The sequence below is a fragment of the Hemitrygon akajei genome, chromosome 8, assembly GCF_048418815.1.
Source record: "Hemitrygon akajei chromosome 8, sHemAka1.3, whole genome shotgun sequence".
NCBI classification, from domain to species: domain Eukaryota; kingdom Metazoa; phylum Chordata; class Chondrichthyes; order Myliobatiformes; family Dasyatidae; genus Hemitrygon; species Hemitrygon akajei.
This window is the reverse complement of record NC_133131.1, coordinates 178,087,130-178,101,941: the sequence shown is the minus strand read 5'-3', so window position 1 is coordinate 178,101,941 and position 14,812 is coordinate 178,087,130.

The window sequence follows — 14,812 nt, the reverse complement described above, 5'->3', positions numbered from 1 at the left end:
AAGTGAATGAGTACATGTATATTCTTTAATAATAAATTTGCTGCAGGCTTTAAACATCGATGCAATTCACTGCCTGCTTGGCATGGAAATAAGAACTTTCCGTTGAACCTTGATGCATGAGACAGTCATAAACTATTACCAAATAAATTCCTTGTTTATCATGGAGATTACTTTTTCTTGCTTTCGAACTCTGACCCAAATGTTGAGTGCATATGACAGCTTTCTCAAAGAAAGATATGCACTAAGAAAAGGGAAGGTTGTTATTCATTGACAAGGAGGGCATTGCAGAAAATAAAGTCCATGGATCTGTCTAGGTAGACAAAGGAGAGGTGGGGACAGACTCCTAGTGAAACTAAAGGCACGACTAAGTGAGAGGAAAGAAAAAACATGAAAGTAAAATAACATGAGGCATATGTATCACATTTCTACGGGGGGTTAAGAAAAAGAGCAAAGAGATGGGAAATTGGTGAATGGAGGTAGAGAAAGAGAACAAGGTGAGAAGTAAGCGAGATGACGGAGCAGGAGGGAGGACAGATCTAGGAGAGGGCGAGAGAGTACAGGGCCAAAAAACAAACAGGAGGGAGAGAGCATTAAAAAATTCCACAGATTTACCACCCTTTGACTAAAGTAATTTCTCCACATCTCTGTTCTAAAAAACGTCCTTTGATCCTGAAGTCATGCCTTCTTGTCATAAACTCCCTAATCATAGGAAATAAATTAGCCATATCTAATCTGTTCAGGCCATTTAGCATTCAGAATATTTATTTAAGATCCCACCCTCATTCTCCTGAACTCCAGGGAATACAGCCCAAGAGCTGCCAGATGTCCCTCATACAGTAACCCTTGCATTCCTGGAATCATTCTCATGAATCTTCTCTGAACCCTCTCCAATGTCATTATATCCTTTCTAAAATAAGGAGCCCAAAACTGCACACAATACTCCAAGTGTAGTCTCACGAGTGCCTTATAGAGCCTCAACATCATATCTCTATTCTTATATTCTATATCTCTAGAAATGAATGCCAACATTGCATTCACCTTCTTCAAAACGGACTCCACCTGGAGGTTACCTTTTAGGATATCCTGCACAAGGACTCCCAAGTCTTTTTGCATCTCTGCATTTTGAATTCTCTCCCCATCTAAGTAATAGTCTAACCATTTATTTCATTCACCAAAGTGCATCAGCATACATTTTCAAACGTTGCATTTCATTTGTCACTTCTTTGCCCATTCCCTTAAACTGCCTAAGTCTCTCTGCAAGTTCTCTGCTTCCTCAACACTACCCGCTCTTCCACCTATCTTTGTATCAACGGCCAAATTTATCCACAAATCCATTATTACCGTAGTCCAAATCATTGACGTACATCGTAAAAAGCAGCGGGCCCAACACCGATCCCTGTAGAACTGCACTGGTAACCAACATCCATCAGAATAGGGTCCCTTTATTCCCACTCACTGTTTTCTTTCAAACAGCCAATGCTCCACCTATGCTGGTAACTTCTCTGTAATTCCATGGGTTCTTATCTTCCTAAGCAGACTCATATGCAGAACCTTGTCAAAGGCCTTCTGAAAATCCCATTACACCACATCTATTGCATTCCTTTGTCTACCCTGCTTGTAATTTCCTTAAAGAATCGCAGTAGTTTTGTCCGGCAGGATTTTCCTTTCAGGAAACCATGCTGACTTTGGCCTATCTTGTCATGTGCCTCCAGGTACTCTGTAATCCCATCCCAAACTATCAATCCCAACAACCTGCCAACCACTGATGTCAGGCCAACAGGTCTATAGATTCCTTTCTACTGACTCCCACCCTTCTTAAATACTGGAGTAACATTTGCAATTTTCCAGTCATCTTGTATAATGCAAGAATCTATCGACTCTTTAAAGATCATCATTAATGCCTCTATATTCTCTCAACATACTTCCTTCAGAAACTGAGGGTGCATTCCATCAGGTCCATGACAATTATCCACCCTCAGACCATTAACATTCCTGAGCACCTTCTCAGTCGTAATTTTCACTGCACAGACCTCACTTCCCTGACACTCTTGAATGTCCGGTATACTGCAGGTGTCTTCCACTGTGAAGACTGATGCAAAATACGCATACAGTTCCTCTGCCATTTCTGGGTCTCTCATTACAATATCTCCAGCATCATTTTCTATTGGTCCTCTGTCCACCCTCAACTCTCTTTTGCCCTTTATGTTCTTAAAAAAGCCTTTAGGATCATAGGACCATCGTGCTATGCCCTTCCTTGATTCTGTCTCATTTCTCTAACACTCAGGCTCAGCCAGCACATGTTTGTCTAGGGGAAAACAACTTCTGCCCACCACACTGAGAAATCTCGTTTATGTCATTGCTGCGTGATGTGTAGCCCGGTTGCAAATCGGTTCCACAAAATATCAAACAGTACACCACATGCAATTAACTGATTGAACTTTATAAATCTTAATCTGAATATAGGGTTAGTACATAAAATCAAAAGAAAATGGGCCCAATTTAAGAGAAAAGTCAAAAGTGCACATTGAAACTCACTATTATGGCCATTCATCAACCATCGAGACCCTCACTCCCAGTCCACTCCGTCCGGTGGTCTACCAGCTCTCCCAACACGTGTCTTCCTTCTTCTTCTCTCACCGACAAAAGTCCACGAAAATCTCTCTTCCAGACTCACAAGACAGAACAACAGCGTTCCAAACCCCATTATCTCTAGTCATAACCCAAACATTGCTGCTACAGAGAAACTATAACATTAGCAGTGTAGCATTACACACAGGCCATTACGTTAGCAGTGAAACCTTACAACGCACTACATAAATATCTCTGAATCCCTATTTTCATGTTTATCTAATGGTGTAATTAGGTATATTTCAGTTTTATGTTGTTGGCTTTTGTCATGTTAATCACCTCCTCTACTACTGCTGGAACACGCTGATTTGTATCACACCAACATGCTGGGAATGTGCATGACAATGAGCTGGATCTTGAAGTGTCTTCTTGCCATATTCTTTTTACCCTGAAGTTGCTGTTGCCTGAGTACAATGGACTCTGTATCACCAAGTATATCGTTGATGTTTATTGCACAAGTTCCAATCTAATTTGGCTTTTTCTTACTTCTCTAAAATGAATACATTCCCAACGTGTTCCAGGATATCATCAAGGAGCCACAAAATAATGAGACAGGCCTCTCCGCCCGGTGAGAACACATCGACCGTCAGCAAATATTTACACTCTGCAGAACTAAACAGCTAGTCGAGCTGGCCATTAGCTTCAGGAAAGGAGTATGAGTCAAATGCTTCTGTTTAAGGGAGAAGATGGTTCAAAACTTCAGCTCCTCCGAGGTGTGAACATTGCTTACTCTGGTACAACTATGGTGAATCCATCAGCAAGGAAGCTCGCAAAAGCCCTACTTCTGAGGAAGCAAAAGAAATTAGAGATGCCCCTTTGACCCTCACCTGTTTTTATGAATCCATCTGTATACATCGTGGTTTGCTGTGGCAAGTATTTTGCATATGACCATGAGACCTACAGAGAGCTGTGAACAATTCAGCAAATCACAACATCCAGAATCCCTCCATGGGCTCTCTATACACTTGTCAATGCCTCAATAAAGCAACTAGCATTATCACAGACCCCACACACGCAGCCATTCTCTATTCTCTCACCCACCTGCCACCAGCAAGAAGACACAAAAGCTTGAAGGAGGTACCAAACAAGCTAAAGGATAGTTTCTATCCTGCTATAATATGGACATCAAATGCTTCCCTCGTACGATAATATACGCACTTGATCTTACAGTTTATGTTGTCGTGACCTTGTATCGTACCGTCTACCTGCACTGTATTTTCTCTGTGCTTTAATACACTGTTCTGCACTGAGTTGCTGTTTATTTTGAGCTACCTTGATGTCTGTTGTAATGAGTGTTATATATGGATTATAAACAGCCCAAATGTGTGTAATCAGCACGTGACAATAATAAATTAATTTACTAACTTACAGTCATAACATTCCCCCACAATGTCTTGAATTCTACCACATTGCACCACACCCCCATCAACACACCAACAACATGCACTTTAGGATATGAGGGCAAACCAGAGGAAATGAATGGGGAAATACTGAATTTGCATCTTTGTATTCCCAAATACACCATTCTAAGTACAACAATACTCCTAATGCTCTTATCTCTTTCCTCTTAGGTTTGCTCTTCCAAAATGAAACATCTGGAGCATTGGAGGATAGACAAAGTTGTCTAGCTGTTTAAGAAATGTTCTAAAACTAAAACAGGAAATTATAGGCCAGTGTCCCTGATATCAGTTGTGTTACGGATTCAGCAACAATAAATATATAAGTGAGGCAGGGTTTTTTATAACAAACAAAGCGTTTACTAAACACTGAAAATCAAACCCCCAAAAGTAAACAAACAACTAATGTAACCGGAAATCAGCTGCTGTGCGACAGCTTACACAGTTCTTAAAGCAATAAAGCTTAAACAGCTCTTAAAGTGATGTTGCAAAAACAGTTCTTCAAAGTAGTACTGCAAAAGTTCAAAATGCTTACAGTCCATTAAAGGAGAGACTTTTTAGACGATTTAAATTCTCTTTCACGTCGTGTTGTTGCGGTTCCCAGTCAAACTATACTTTTCCCCGGAGAATTTATGAAGATGAAAATGAAACAGCTTAAAGGCACTGACCTTTGCTTGACAAAACTGAATCCAAACCCTTTCTGCTATATTTCGCAGGGATTAACATAGGGACAGCCAACGAATTCCTTCCGAATGTGGATCAAACAAGGTTGAACCTGTTTCACCATCGAAATCAACTTGCCTCGATCTTTTAGCTGCTGAACTCTCATCTTCATTCTCCACTGATTTTTAACTGGCAGTATTATAAAGAAACTGTTGGCAATGACCTTTTAAACTTCAGGAATTAAATAAAACTCCATCTTTCAGCCAAACTGCGTCATATTATTGGACCACGCAGTGGCATGGAGTAAAAATAGCAAATCCAGCCACGAACTGCTCCTCCTCGGGGGGGGGGGGGGGGGTGTCCGCCTTTTATACCCTGTGTGAAAAAAAGCCTGTCACATGACCTCTACTGGCAGGAAAATGACGTCACTTGACCATCACAAGACCACTACCTTAAGTCCAGTATAGCTACAACACCATTGTCACTTGACAAATACAAGATACCCACGGGTACGTAACACCTCCCTCCAAAAAAAAAATTTGGTCTGTCAAGAACAACATTTTAACAATTATTTACAGGAAAAAAAACAAATGTATAAAGTTTATAATATACACAGTATGCATAGTATCATCATATAACATCTTACAACTTACAATACAGTAGGAGTGTTGCAATTGTAAAAAAACCACTCCATAAAAGAAATTACATTGTACATTCAACATTGAGATGGACAATCAGCAACCACATTATCTTTACCTTTAATATGAGTTATCACAATATTGTACTCTTGTAGCATCAAATTCCAATTTAATAACCTTCTGGTTTTGTTTTTCATCTTACTCAGAAACACTAACGGATTATGATCAGTGTAAACAATAAGTGGTTTTTGAGTTGTACCAACATATATGTCAAAATGTTCTGAAGCTAAAACAAGAGATACCAATTCCCTCTCTATTGTCAAATAGTTTCTTTGATGCTTTTTAAATTTCTTAGAAAAGTAAGCTACTGTATGATCAACCTCATCACCCTCATTCCTTTGCATTAATACTGCTCCTACAGCCTCATCACTAGCGTCTACAGCTAATGAAAAAGGTTTTCCAAAGTCAGATGCCTTAAGCACAGGTTGCTGACATATCATAGTTTACAATTTTTCAAATGCTTCTTGACAAGGCACTGTCCACATAAACTTCACATTCTTCTGCAAAAGGTTAGTTAATGGAAGTGCAACATTAGCAAAATTCTTACAAAATCTTCGATAATATCCTACCATTCCCAAGAATCTTCTGAGAGTTTTTTTTTTCCCTGTTGGAGTGGGAATCTCTAAAATTGCCCGAACTTTTGCCTGAACAGCTCACCTTACCTTGACCCACAACATAACCAAGGTAAGTCACAGTGGCATGTCCGAATTCACTCTTAGCTAAATTAATAGTTAAGTTAGCTTTTGAAAGCCATTCAAACAATTTCTCCACCGTAATAATGTGTGCTTCCCAAGTGTCATTTCCTGTCACTAATTCATCAATATAATCATCTGTATCTTTCAATCCCTGAATCACAGAGTTAATCATCCTTTGGAAAGTACCTGGGGCATTCTTCATCCCAAATGGAAGAACATTAAATTCATATAGCCCAGATGGAGTTACAAATGCAGAAATCTCTCTACCTCTGTCTGATAGTGGAACACACAAATACCCTTTCAATAAATCAATCTTTGTAAGGAACTTTGCTTTTCCAACTTTATCTACTCAATCATCTACTCTAGGAATTGGATATGTATCTGTTTTCGTTACAGCATTCACCTTCCTATAGTCCGTACAAAACCTAATACTACCAGCTGGTTTTGGCACCATAACACAGGGTGAACTCCAATTCGAGTTAGAAGGTCAAATAATATTATTCTCTAGCATATATTCAATATCTTTCTCAACAAGTTCACATTTTTCTATGTTCATCCTATATGGGTGTTGTTTAATGGGTTTGGCATCTCCAACATCTATATCATGTGAAGCTATAGTAGTCCTTCTCGGAACATGTGGAAACAAATCCTTATATTTAAAAATTAATTCCTTCATCTGCTGTTTCTGCTCTGGCTGTAAATGTGCTAGATTCTCATCAATATTTTCCAGAATGGTTGAATTTGGTAACCTGACAGAAAACGTGTTGGAATTAGAATGAAATTCAGATGAATCATCTATCATGTCCCTAGTTAGATCAGATTCATTATCATTAACCACAACAGTCACAGTATCAGATTGTTTCTCATAATATGGTTTTATCATATTTATATGGCAAAGTTGTGTTGGCCTTCTACGATCTGGAGTTTTTATCACGTAATCCACATCATTGATTTTAGACACAATTTCATAAGGACCATGAAATCTAGCTTGTAAAGGATTCGTTTGCACTGGGAAAAGAACCAGCACCTTATCTCCAGGCTTAAACATCCTCATCCTAGCTTCTTTATCGTACCAAGTTTTCATTTTCTCCTGAGCCAATTTTAAATTTTCCTTGGCTAAGCTACAAGCTTTATGTAACCTGTCCTTAAATTTCAAAACATAGTCCAACAAATTAGTGTGTACTTCCTTACCAATCCACTGTTCTTTTAATAAAGCTAAAGGTCCTCTAACTCTCTGCCCAAACACAAGTTCAAATGGACTGAAACCTAAAGATTCTTGTACCGATTCCCTTACTGCAAATAAAAGAAAGTTTATACCCTCATCCCAATCACTTTCATTTTCCACACAATATGTCCTAATCGTATTCTTGAGGGTAGAATGAAACCTCTCCAAGGCACCTTGCGATTCTGGATGGTATGCGGACGAAGTGATTTGCTTAGCTCCCAATTTATAAACTATCTGTTGAAACAATCCAGACATAAAATTACTGCCTTGATCAGTTTGTATTTCCTTAGGTAATCCAAAATAAGTAAAGAAATTTATAAGAGCCTTTGTCACAGTTTTAGCAGTTATATTCCTAAATGGTACTGCCTCTGGAAACCTAGACGAAGTACACATGATAGTCAACAAGGACTGATAACCAGTTTTTGTCATTAGTAATGGACCAACACAATCTATAATAACTTTAGAAAATGGTTCACCAAATGCTGGAATAGGTTGTAATGGAGCCACTGGTGGATCTTGATTTGGTTTACCCACAATTTGACAAGTATGGCACGTTTTTCAAAACATTGCCACATCTTTTCTTAGACCAGGCCAATAAAGATGTTTTAAAATCTTGTCCACAGTTTTCCTTATCCCTTGATATCCACCTAAGGGCACACAATGAGCTAAAGTCAAAATCTCATTTCAATAAATTTTAGGGACAACTACCTGCTAAACAATATTCCATTCCTCACTTGCAGGAATTGTAGGTGATCTCCACTTCCTCATCAACACTAATTTTTCCAAGTAATATCCTACTGGCACTTTCTCAATTTCACTATCTGGTAGAGCTTGTTCATTAATTTTATAATCTCAAGGTCTCTATTCTGCTCTGCTATCATCTCCTTCCGAGACAGAGATAAATCTTCATAGTCAGACTTACTCCAAGAATCTTGTTCAAACAATGAAGGTAAGAAAGTCTCTGAAACATCCTCAAAACTCGAATCCTGAGTTGAATAGTCACGAGTAACAATCTCATTCTGTGCATCAATCTTTTTAGCCATAGCTCTGGTCACAACACAGGAAGAATCTGTGTTAGAATTCACCTCTGGTTCTTCTGACTCCATTGTCAAATGCACTTCGGGAAAAAATTTGTCCACCTGCCAAGTCATTAACTAACAATAAAGAAATTTCCTTCACAGGTAAGCTATGCTGTAGTCCTACTTTAACAAATCCTGTAACTAACCCTGACTTTAAATTTACTTTATGCAAATGTACAGGCATAAAAGCACTCCCAACACCTCGTATATAATTTACCTCACCAGTATCAGACTCTTCATTAAACTTCAATACACTGTCTAACATCAGTGATTGAGAAGCTCCAGTATCCCTAAGGATTTTTATTGGCACCAGAGTAGAACCTTCTTTCAAGGATACAAACCCTTCAGTTATAAAATGATCATATCCCTTTTTAACTTAGTCAGTCTCTATCAAAACCTCATTTGTGTTTATCAAACCCTGTAATTTTACAGGTGCTTCAGTATGTAGCACACAAGCAACTGGGACTGCTTCCTTCTCTTTCTTTTTCAATCGGAAACAGTTAGCTATTACATGTCCAGGTTTCTTACAATAGTTACAAATAGGACCAACCTGTCTTTCCTTCACAGGTTTTCCTTTCTCCTTACCTTTCTCATTAACTTCTGATTTAATTTCTGATTTACCTTGAGTTTCTGTGTTATTTTTCCTCTTAAAAACTCTGCCCTGAGGAAATTTATTCTTATGGATTAAAACATACTCATCAGCTAATCTAGCAGAGTCCTGCAATGTATTAGTATCCCTCTCATTTAAGTAGGTCCTTAATTCAACAGGGATGTTTCTTTTAAATTCCTCCATTAAAATCAGCTCTTTCAATGTATTATAATCCCGATTTACATTTTTAGAGCAAACCCATCTCTCAAAACACACAGCTTTATCATAGGCAAATTCCGCATAAGTTTTTTCTGCAGACTTCTTCAAACTTCTGAATATTTCTCTATACGCTTCTGGGACCAATTTGTATGCTTTCAAAATCTGCTATTTCACAATATCATAATCAAGTGCTTGCACAGCAGTTAAAGCTGTATAAACTTGTTGTGCTTTGACTTTAATTACACTGTGTAACAACACTGACCATTTATCTTTCGGCCACTCTAAAATCTGAGCAATCGTTTCAAAATGTTGGAAATACCTTTCCACTTCCGTTTCACTAAATGGAGGGACCAATTTAATTTCTTGACTAGTAACAAAAGGTCTTCTAGAACCAGAAGACTGATTCTCAGACCTTAATTCCGCCATCGCATATTCAAATTCTCTTTTTTTATTATCAGCTTCTAGCCTACAATGCTCCAATTCTGCTTTACTTTGTTCCAACTTCATTTGTTCGATTTGCAACTGCATCTCTAGATTACTTATTGGAAACGACTCTAAAATTGATTCATCAAAATCACCCGAATCCACATAGTGTGACGCGATTTTTCTCTGTATTACAGCCTTCGATGTAGAGTTCGAAATACCTTTAAGTTCCAATCTACTAGCTAGCTCAGACACCTCAGTTTTTTCGCCTTCGCTAACAACTCCGCGTCTGGCGAAGCCAGAAACTCATCAATATTCATCGTTGCCGAATACCACTCACAAGCCAATCAAACAAAAGAATCGAGTATTCCCCTTTTACAAAACACCGATTCAAAATTTAACAAGCATTTAAACTCAAAAATGGTTCATACCAGATGCAGCCCCCATATTTATGTTACGGATTCAGCAACAATAAATATATGAGTGAGGCAGGGTTTTTTATAACAAATAAAACGTTTATTAAACACTGAAAAACAAACCCCCAAAAGTAAACAAACAACTAACGTAACCGGAAATCAGCTGCTGTGCGGCAGCTTAAACAGTTCTTAAAGTGATGTTGCAAAAACAGTTCTTCAAAGTAGTACTGCAAAAGTTTTAAATGTCCATTAAAGGAGAGACTTTTTAGATGATTTAAATTCTCTTTCACGTCATGTTGTTGTGATTCCCAGTTGAACTATACTTTTCCCCGCAGAATTAATGAAGGTGAAAATGAAACATCTTAAAGGCACTGACCTTTCCTTGACAAAACTGAACCGAAACCCTTTCTGCTATATTTTGTAGGGATTAACATAGGGACATCCAACGAATTCCTTCCAAATGAGGATCAAACAAGGTCGAACCTGTTTCACCGTCGAAATCGACTTTCCTCGATCTTTTAGCTGCTGAACTCTGATCTTCAGTCTCCACTGATTTTTAACTGGCAGTATTATAAAGAAACTGTTGGCAATGATCTTTTAAACTTTAGGCATTAAATAAAACTCCATCTTTCATCCAAACTGCATCATAATATTGGACCACGCAGTGGCATGGAGTAAAAATGGCAATTCCAGCCACGAACTGCTCCACCTCACAGGGAGGGGTCCTCCTTTTACACCCTGTAAAAAAAACCTGTCACATGACCTCTACTGGCGGGAAAATGATGTCACTCCACCATCTCAAGACCACTACGTTAAGTCCAGTATAGCTTCAACACCACTGTCACGTGACAAGTACAAGATACTCACGAATACGTAACAGTAGTGAGAATGTTATTGGAAGGCAGTCTAAGGGACTGGATTTATGAGCATTTGGATAGATGTGGACTGATGGGGGATAGTCAGATATATGTGGTAGGTCCTGTCAATCCAACATATCGATATTTTCAGGATGTTACCAGGAAGATTAATGAAGGTATGATGGTGAATGTTGTCTACCTGGACTTTAACAAGGCTTTTGACAAGCTCCTGCATGGGAGGATGGCATTGAAGATGTGGTGGTAAATTGGATTAGACATTGGTTTTGTGGGAGAAGACAGAGAAAGGAAGTAGATGGTTGCCTCTCTGACTGGAGGCCTGTGACTAGTGGAGTGCTGCAGGGTGCTGAGTCCGTTGGTTTCTGTCACATATGTATACTAACGATCTGGATGATGATGTGGTTATCTACATCAGCAAATTATGGATGAGACTGAGATTCAGGATGTAGTGGACAGCGAGGAGGAATGACACGGTTTGCAGCGGGTTCTGCACCAGACGGAATGAGGATGGCAAAATGGCAGATGGACCTTAATAAATACAAGTGTGAGATGTTGCACTTTGATAGGGCCAGACAGGGTAGGACTTACACAGCGATTGAGGAGTGCTGTAAAACAAGGGGACCTGAGAATAATCTCCCATAATTCATTAAAAATGGTGCCACAGGTTGCTCGGTTCATTAAGAAATCTTTTAACACAATGGCCTTCGCAAGTCAAAGTATTGAGTACAGGAGACGGGACGTTCTGTTGAAGTTGAATGGTGAGGCCTAAATTGGAGTATTATCTGCAGTTTTGTTCACCGACCTACATAAAATAAGTGAATATGTTTGAAAGCGTGTAGGGAAAATTTTCAAGGATATTGCTGGATCAGAAGATTGAACAGGTTAGGACTTTATTCCTTGGAACGTGGAAGATTGCAAGGAGATTTGATAGACGAATACAACATTATGAGAAGTATAGATGGAGAAAATGCGATCAGACAATACCCAGGAAAGGAGTCTACGCTGACCGTGTATTTCTCTTTGTCCCGATCTAATCTCCACTAGTCTGTGGAGTACCACGCATTCATGGTGGTTGGTCTCTGGGAAGTTATTATTGCTTCTCATTTGAAATGTCTGCATTTATCCTGTTTCCTCATCATTTCAAAAGTCACATTCTGCTCTTATTGGATGTGGGTCAACTGACTGAAATATATCACCATGCACTTGCCTCTAGTCCCAGCAAGCATCCATTCATTGCCATCTTCTGCAATTGATAACTATGGCTCTTTAATTCTAAATCAGTTTCCAAACCCATAATCAAATCACTCAGGGCATACATTAACCTCACCATTCACAAACCTGCACTGAAATGGTGGTTTTCCTTTGAGTCTGTGTTCTCTGGTATTGCTTTCTGTTCTCCTTTCGGTTCCCCCTTATTACTTTGATACAAATGGTCCCTTGAGGTCATTTATGATCATGTCCTGACTCCTATGCAGTTCTCCAATGCACTGAAGGTTATCTGCAAGGAGGGTAGAAACTTTAATATCCTTTAGAACTACATCACAACCCAGCAGTTCCAAGGTTGACTGAAAAAGACATTTTATTTACTTCACCCCTCCCCTCCCGGCTTCACCTATCACCTTCATCCCCTCACCCCAGCTTGTAACTCTGCCTCCTAATCTTTTTTCCTCCAGTGATGTGGAAGGGTATCAACCAGAAACACTGACTGAACTATTTCCATAGAAGCTGCCTGGCCTGCTGAGTTCCTCCAGTACTTTTTAGGAGTTGCCTGGATCTCCAGCATCTGCAGATATTCTCTTGTTTGTGAGCAGCTGGATAAATATGTGATTTCAGAAGTTGAGGGAATTAACACTGAAATGCTGTATGTATCAGTCCAATATTTAAAATGACTTTCCATTTGCAATTTCCATGACAACGCACTCACTGCATCCAAAGCATTTTCCAAAGAAAGATGCTGATGTGAGAATGCTGTTTTTGGACTAGAATTCAGCATGCAACACCATAATTCCCTCCAGGCTTGACAAGAAATTTAGAGACCTCAACCTTCACCCGGCCTTGTGCAGCTGGATCATGGACTTCCTGTCAGATCACGGGCAGGTGGGAAGAGTGGGCACCCTCACCTCTGCCCCTTGACCCTTAATACAGGTGCCCCTCAATGTCTTAAGCCCCCTGCTTTACTTCCTGTATAACCATGACTGTGCCACCACCCACAGATCTAATCTAATTAAATTTGCTGATGACAGTACATTGATTGGCCTAATCTTAAATATTAATGAGGCAGACTACCGAGAAGTCATCTCCCTGACACAGTGATGTCAAGAAAACAACCTCTCCCTCCATGTCACAAAAACAAAGGAGCTGCTTGTGGACTACATGAGGATTGGAGACAGGCTAAACCCTATTGACATCAATGGAGCTGGGGTTGAAAAGGTGAATAGCTTTAAGTTCCTCGGCATACACATCACCGAGGATCTCATGTGGTCTGTACATATCGGCTGTGTGGTGAAAAAGCACAGCAGCGCCTACTTTAACTCAAGACGGTTCAGGAGTTTGGCATGGTCCCCAAATACTAAAAACGTTCTAAAGGGACAGAATTGAGAGCATCCTGACTGGCTGCATCACTGCCTGGTATGAGATCTGTACCTCCCTCAATCACAGGACTCTGCAGAGAGTGATGCGGACAGCCCAGCGCATATGCAGATGTGAATTTCCCAATATACAGTACATTTACAAAGGCAGGTGTGTACAAAATGCCGGTAGAATCGTTGGGGACCCGAGTCACCCCAGCCACAAATTATTCCAGCTGCTACCATCCAGGAAGTAGTACCACAGCTTAAAAGTCAGGACCAACAGGCCCCGGGACAGCTTCTTCCACCAGGCCATCAGACTGATTAATTCATGGTGATACAATTGTATTTTTAGGTTATATTGACTGTCCTGTTAGACATATCACTTATTTTAAATTACTATGAATTGGACATTGCACATTTAGATGGAGACATGACTTAAAATTTTTTACTCCTCACATAAATGAAGGATGTAAGTAATAAAGTTCCTGAACAGGTGTGGATAACTTCACTCAACTGAACTCTGAACTGACGAACCTTAAGTGATTCTTTGCACATAATGTTCTCTTTTTTTGGATTTATTTGCATAGTTAATCTTTGCAAATTTGTTGCCTGGCAGTGTTTGGCTCTGATTGATGTGGAGATGATTGTCTATCATTCCACTCTTCTTTCCTTCATAAAATTCTACTACATTTCTTTTTCCCTTTAAGTGCCTGCAAGTGAATGAGTACATGTATATCCTTTGATAATAAGTTTGCTGTAGGATTTAAACATTGATGCAATTCACTGCCTGCTTGGCATGGAAATAAGAACTTTCCACTGCACCTTGATGCATGAGACAGTCATAAACTATTACCAAATAAATTCCTTGCTTATCATGGAGATTACTTTTCTTGCTTTCAAAATTTGACCCAAATGTTGAGTGCATATGACAGCTTTCTGAGAGGAAGATATGCACTGAGGGTCGTTATTCATTGACAAGGAGAGCGTTGCAAAAAATAAAGTCCATGAATGTGTCTAGGTAGGCTAAGGAGAAGTGGGGAGTTCCACGCAGTGAAACTAAAGGTACGACCAAGTGAGAGGAAAGAAAAAAATGACAATAAAATAACATGAGGCATATGTATCACAGGTCTACAGGGGGTTAAGAAAAAGGGCAAAGAGACGGGACATTGGTGAATGGATGTAGAGAAGGCGAACAGGGTGAGAAGAAAGAGAGATGATGGAGCAGGAGGGAGGAGAGATCTAGGAGAGGGCAAGAGGTATAGGGCCAAAAAACAAAGAGGAGGGAGAGACCATAAGACCAAACGATATAGGGGCAGAAGTAGGCCATTCAGCCCA